Source organism: Galeopterus variegatus, unplaced genomic scaffold (assembly GCF_000696425.1).
Source record: "Galeopterus variegatus unplaced genomic scaffold, G_variegatus-3.0.2 Scaffold129, whole genome shotgun sequence".
In the NCBI taxonomy this organism is placed as follows: Eukaryota; Metazoa; Chordata; class Mammalia; order Dermoptera; family Cynocephalidae; genus Galeopterus; species Galeopterus variegatus.
Window position 1 is genome coordinate 1,008,024 of NW_007726240.1, and position 6,068 is coordinate 1,014,091.

A 6,068-nucleotide genomic window follows, 5' to 3' on the forward strand; every position below is an offset into this window, starting at 1 on the left:
CTTACCTCTAAGACATACACCAATGAGAGAAAAATAATCAAATGAGAAAATGCATCAAAAATTATTATTATTATTATTTTTAACTGGTAAGTGGATCGCAACCCTCAGCTCGGTGTCATCCACACTGCGCTCAGCCAGTGAATGCACCAGCCAACCGAACCCGAGGCCTCGGCGCTACCAGCGCCACATTCTCCCGAGTGAGCCACAGGGCCGGCCCTAAAAAATTATTTTTTTGAAGTGCCAAATGCAATTCACCTCTAAGGTATAATTATTGTTAGTATAAGCAATATGTATGTCATCAAGTAATATATTTTATGAGACAAAGGTGTAATATATTTTCTGGGAATGATGACTAACATCTGTTCCCTCAAACTATATGCACAAATATGCCATCTAATTGAGTAGATAGGTTACAGTTACCAGAAAAAAAAGAGAGACTCTCACCAATCTATGTTTAGCCAAAAAGATTTCATAGTATGAGATAGATTAAAAATAAAAATACGCCCCCCCCCCAAAAAAAAACAAACAAAAGAGCATACCAATTTATGTAGTGAGGACTAATGAATCACCAGATTGTTTTCTAGAGAGAAGAAAGAGTGTGTGCAGAAAATGTTAAGTTTAGTGGTTTGGAGATGAGGCAAGAGAAATAATAGGTATAACACATGATCTTTAACATGTTGATAAATGTAACCAAATCCTTCAACTTCATTATTATAGCATTCAATACTATTAACATTTTTACCTTATTAATATACTCATTTTTTTTGTTTTTGCATTCTGAACTAAATTTTTAAAAATTTGCACTAGTTTTACAGAATTGCTCAGTAAAATCTCCTACAAGTAAAATGTGAAAGTATGAAATGCTGACCAGAATGTGAAGCAATTCTTAGACACTACTGGTAGAAATATAAATTGGTACAAAAATGTTAGAAAATAATTTGGCATTATCCACTTAAAGTGGAAAACACAAATTTTGTGGCTTAAAACAATAGGTATTTTTTCTCTCACAGTTCTGCAGGACAGAGATCCAAAATTAGTATCACTAGGTTGAAATCAAGATATTGTCAGGGCTGCACTCCCTCCCGAGACTCTAAGAGAGAATTCATTTATTGCCTCTTCCAGCTCTGGTGGCAGGTGGCATTCCTTGGCTCATGGCTGCATCACTTCAATTTCTGCCTCTCTGATCCCATGGCCATCTCCTCTTCTTCTCTGTGTAATCTCCCTCTGCCTTTCTCTTACAGATTGCATTTAGGGGCCACCACGTCTACAAAGACCTTTTTTTTTTTTTTTTAAAAGATGACCGGTAAGGGGATCTAAACCCTTGACTTGGAGTTGTCAGCACCACGCCCAGCCAGTGAGCGAACCGGCCATCCCTATATGGGATCCGAACCCGGGGCCTTGGTGTTATCAGCACCGCACTCTCCCGAGTGAGTCACCGGGCCGGCCCCCAAAGACCTTTTTTTTCATATAAGGTAACATTTGCAGCTTCTAGGGATTAGGACCTGATGTCTTTGGGGGTCATTATTCATCCTAGTATACGCATATGGCCTACAATCCAGCAATCTACTCCTAGGTAATTCCCTCCAGAAATTCTTGCACATGAACACCAGGGGACAAGTACAAGAATATTCATAGCATCATTGTTTATAATATCAAAAACTAAAAACAACCCAAATATTCACCAACAGGAGAGTAGGTATACTGTGATATGGTTATATGATAAAAAATTACACAGCAGTGAAAGTAAATGAAGTATAGCTACACACATCAACATAGAACTCAAAAAAAAGCAAGTCAAAAAATATGGCATACTACATTTATATAATAAAGTCTTAAAACACATATAACTAAGCCCTATATTTGTTTAGGGTTGTGCACATATGATAAAACAATAAAGAAAAGCAAAATTAAAATTCAGAATAGCAATTTCCTATGTGAGAGAGAGGGAAAGGTGGATTGAAGAGCACATAGTGGGCTTTAAAGGTACTGGTAAGGATCTATTTCTTAACTGAGTGGCAGGATCACAGAAAAAAATATATACATATTTTTTTTTTCAAAAGGACTACCCAAAAAATAGACACACACACACTCACGTGTGCATACATACCTTTTGAATACATATGTTTAATAATAAAAAAAATATTGTAATTTCTGTTGGTTATTATTCCAGCCCTGAAAAGCAGACCAGGATCACTATCTATACTACTAATAAGCATTTAATGATTTTTCTAGAGATGTAGCTCTATAGTATAAATGAAAGTATTCTCAATATAAGGCATGAAGAGTCCAAGTGTTTCACATTTTTAGGAACAGCCTATGCTGATGCACATGCTAAGCTTCGGGTATGCTGTAATTGGCTCTGCCTCTGAAAGGAACTGCTGGTTGTCTGGGGGAGACTAAAGCCTAGAGCAGAGGCACTCCCATTGAGATGGGGGCAGGGAGAAAGACTGCCTCCCAGGGGACAGTTGGCAATGCCTACAGATATTTTTGGTTGTCACACATATAGAGGAGCTACTGGCATCAGTGTACAGAAGCCAAAAATGCTGCTAAACATTTTGCAACGCACAGGACAGCCCCACAACAAAGAATTATCCAGCCCAAAATGTCATTAGTGTCAAGGTTGAGAAAACCTGGTCTAGAGTGATCCACTTGATAGACTGCATACCATAAGGCTAACTACTATCTGACATTAAGTATTGACAATGCAATTTCTCACAAGGGATATAGAAAGCCCCAGTTTGCAAAATTTGTCAGTCCTCAGAATCATGCACAGGAGGGATTCCAATCACATGCTGAATCTGAATATAAGTTTTGCAGATAAATATTAGGTAACAGAAAGATTTTCATAGACTGTAAGCTCCTCAAGGGTGGGGACTTAGATTCATTCATCTTTATATCTTCTGCACTTAAATCTCAATATGTTTTGAATTGTTTCCCGTGAAATATGGCACAAAGCACAGCACCTGGCATGTAGTAAGCATGTGATAACATTAGCTAATGTTATTTACAAGAAATCTTTTTCAAATTTATTTCAAACTCTGTCAATATAACTTGCAACTTCGTGTAGTTTGTTTACTAATATATCCAAGCACCAGAGAGCCTGGCACATAATAGATGCCAATACTCAGTAAATATTTATTGAATGGGCGGATGATTAAAAATGCTACCTGATGCTACACATGCATGTGCCCCTGACCAAGACAAAACAACACAACAGAAAGAGCAACAGACACAATGAGGCCCCACTTTCAAATGAACTCCCAAACCAGCACTTCTTTTGGAGACTCCTGACTTCTGCCTCATCTTCCTCTAGTCAGGCTGTCAACTTCCTGTACCAGAGAGCTGAAATCAGTGTCATACATTCTTTGATTGTAAGATCAGAGACATTAATTCTAAACCTGCAGCCTTTAACTCTTGGGCTGTATTGGGCAAGCATCTGAATATGCAGCCAGTAACTACTCAGTAAAAATTACCAATGACAATGGTTGACCACTATGTACCTCTAAAGAAACATGAGAAATGCTGCCTGTTTTATGCCACTGAATCTTGCCCTTCTTGTCAATTCCTGCTCACAGCTGTGCCTGACTAATTAAAACTGCCTGGAAACCTCGTCTATCACTTTACTGATTATTTCTTCTACTAAATCAAAAGACTCCACTTTAGAATTCAAATCCATCTGTCTTCCTCAGACTGCAAAGGACAAATGTTCAGAAAAAATAACCAACTAGCTAAAATTAAATGTACCTTTCCTAGCTAAGACTTAATATATGTTGGGAGCAGGGAGCAAGGAGTCTAAGGATAAACCACTTAAAGAAAGATAATACAAACCCTAATTATATTAGATATTCAGATATTCATTTAACTTCCATCTTAACAGATCAGGGACAAATCCAGAAACTCTTGGTTATAATGGATTACATTAAAGGCAAAATTTTCTGGTGAAATTAACACAGATCAAACACTGCTCACCCAAAATAATATGAGTAACTACCCCAAAGATTTGCTCATCCATTCTCCTCTCATTGGGACATCAGAAAACCTAAACTGGCCCATAAACCTGTAGCTTCATTTTTCTATATCTGAAATGTAAAAGGGTACTTCAAAAAATTCATGGAAAAATGGAATTAAAAGATACTACGAATCTTTCCATGAACTTTTTGAAGACCCCTCTCATATAGGCTTCAATGCTGAATTACTGGTCCTGTCCCATGATTAGAAAAACACCAAGAAAAAAGAAATCCACTTATTATGGCCATTATGTGGAAACTATAACTTAAAATTTCTAAGAGTTTTATCAAGTATTAAAGTAAAATACATAAAAGTCCCCCTCTTAATGCTGCTTTTACTATCACTTCTGAGTTATAAAGTCTTTGCCTAGAAATGATACAGGGTAAATACATGAAAATATTCTCTAACACTGAAAACAACCTAGTACGTTATGGATTTCAAACAAGAAGTTGCTTCTTGAGATTTGATTAAATTTTTGCTGCCAAAGCTACAAATATCAACTTATACCATGTTATACATATGTTCTGAAAAGTTGCAAGACATCTAAAGTTCAATATCTCTTTCCAACATGATTTTTCACCAAAGGAGTCCTTTCTCTAGTAAGCAATATAACAAGACAACAAAAATAAAGCATAAGCCACAACCAGAAAATTTTACATTTTAGAAAGTTATTTCAAAAACACCATCATTTACCATATTGATGTATATTTAACTTACAACACTATAATACCCAGAGGTTACTATTCAAATAAAACATGAGGTTCCTTTTTTTTCATAACTGCATAACTGTAATATTAGAATTTCACTAAAACTCCTAAAGCTACAGGCAAAATCACCTCCAAAGACATGTTAAATCTTTTTTTTATTGCACTGGAAATTTGCTGTATCAAATATAACAAAAAATAGGGGCTAGCCGGTTAGCTCAGTCGGTTAGAGCGTGGTGTTATAACATCAAGGTCAATGGTCTGAATCCCCATACCAACAAGATGCAAAAAAAAGAAAAAATTATACATATAATATATAAGCATATATAACAAAAAATAAATTTCTAGGGCTGGCTGGTTAGTTCAGTTGGTTAGAGCACAGTGTTATAACAAGATCAAGGGTTTAGATCCCTTTACTGTCCAGCTGTCAAAAATACATAAATAAATAGATAGATAAATAAATAAATAAATGTCCAGCAACTAAGGCTTAAAAATATTTTAGTTATACAGATCTACTGTAAAGGGTTCAACCTGCTGCATCCTTGATGTTCCAGAACACCTAAGCAGCTGGTGATACTGACATTCTCTAAACTGTACTTAAAATTCTTTGACAAAAATACAACTGAATTCTATTTCTAAATAGATTAATTAAATAAAACAGCATTTTCCAAATTCAATTCAACAAGTTTTATTTATGACATAGCTTCTGATGTATAACTGATAAGCACTATGAGGACTCAAAAACATTTGGAGGTCCAAAGATATTGAACACTATGTATTAGAGAAAAAATCGGAATTGACCTAAAATATCTACCAACAGGAGAAGGACTAAATAATCTGTGAGGAAGTTAAAAAATAATGAGGGCTGATTTATATATGTGTGAATAAAGCTCTGAGATATAGTGAGTGAAAAAAACAAATTGCAAAAACATGCACATAACCACATTGAAGTTTACAAAAAGACAATACTGTATATCTTCTACAGGTAGTGTCTTCAGGTTTTGTGACTACACAAGCGAAGAGTTGAGATGAACATGCCTGGAGGAGAACAACCATGGCAGCGAGGACAATGAAATGGCTTTAAATAAGGCTGAATGTGAATCCTAAATCTCTCTCCACAAAGGCCTACCAAGGCAAGTCTGTATTTCACTTAATTTTTAGTAATAAATTTTGATTTCCATTTACTTAGAACTGTCACTCTTAGGACAACTTTTTTAATTCATGGAAAAATGGAATTAAAAGATATTATAAATCTTTCCATGAACTTCTAAAATTTTAACCCCAAGCATTTCCAACTCTCTTTTTTTTTTTTTCCTTTTTGTCTTTTTTCGTGTCCGGCAACGGATCGCAACCCTC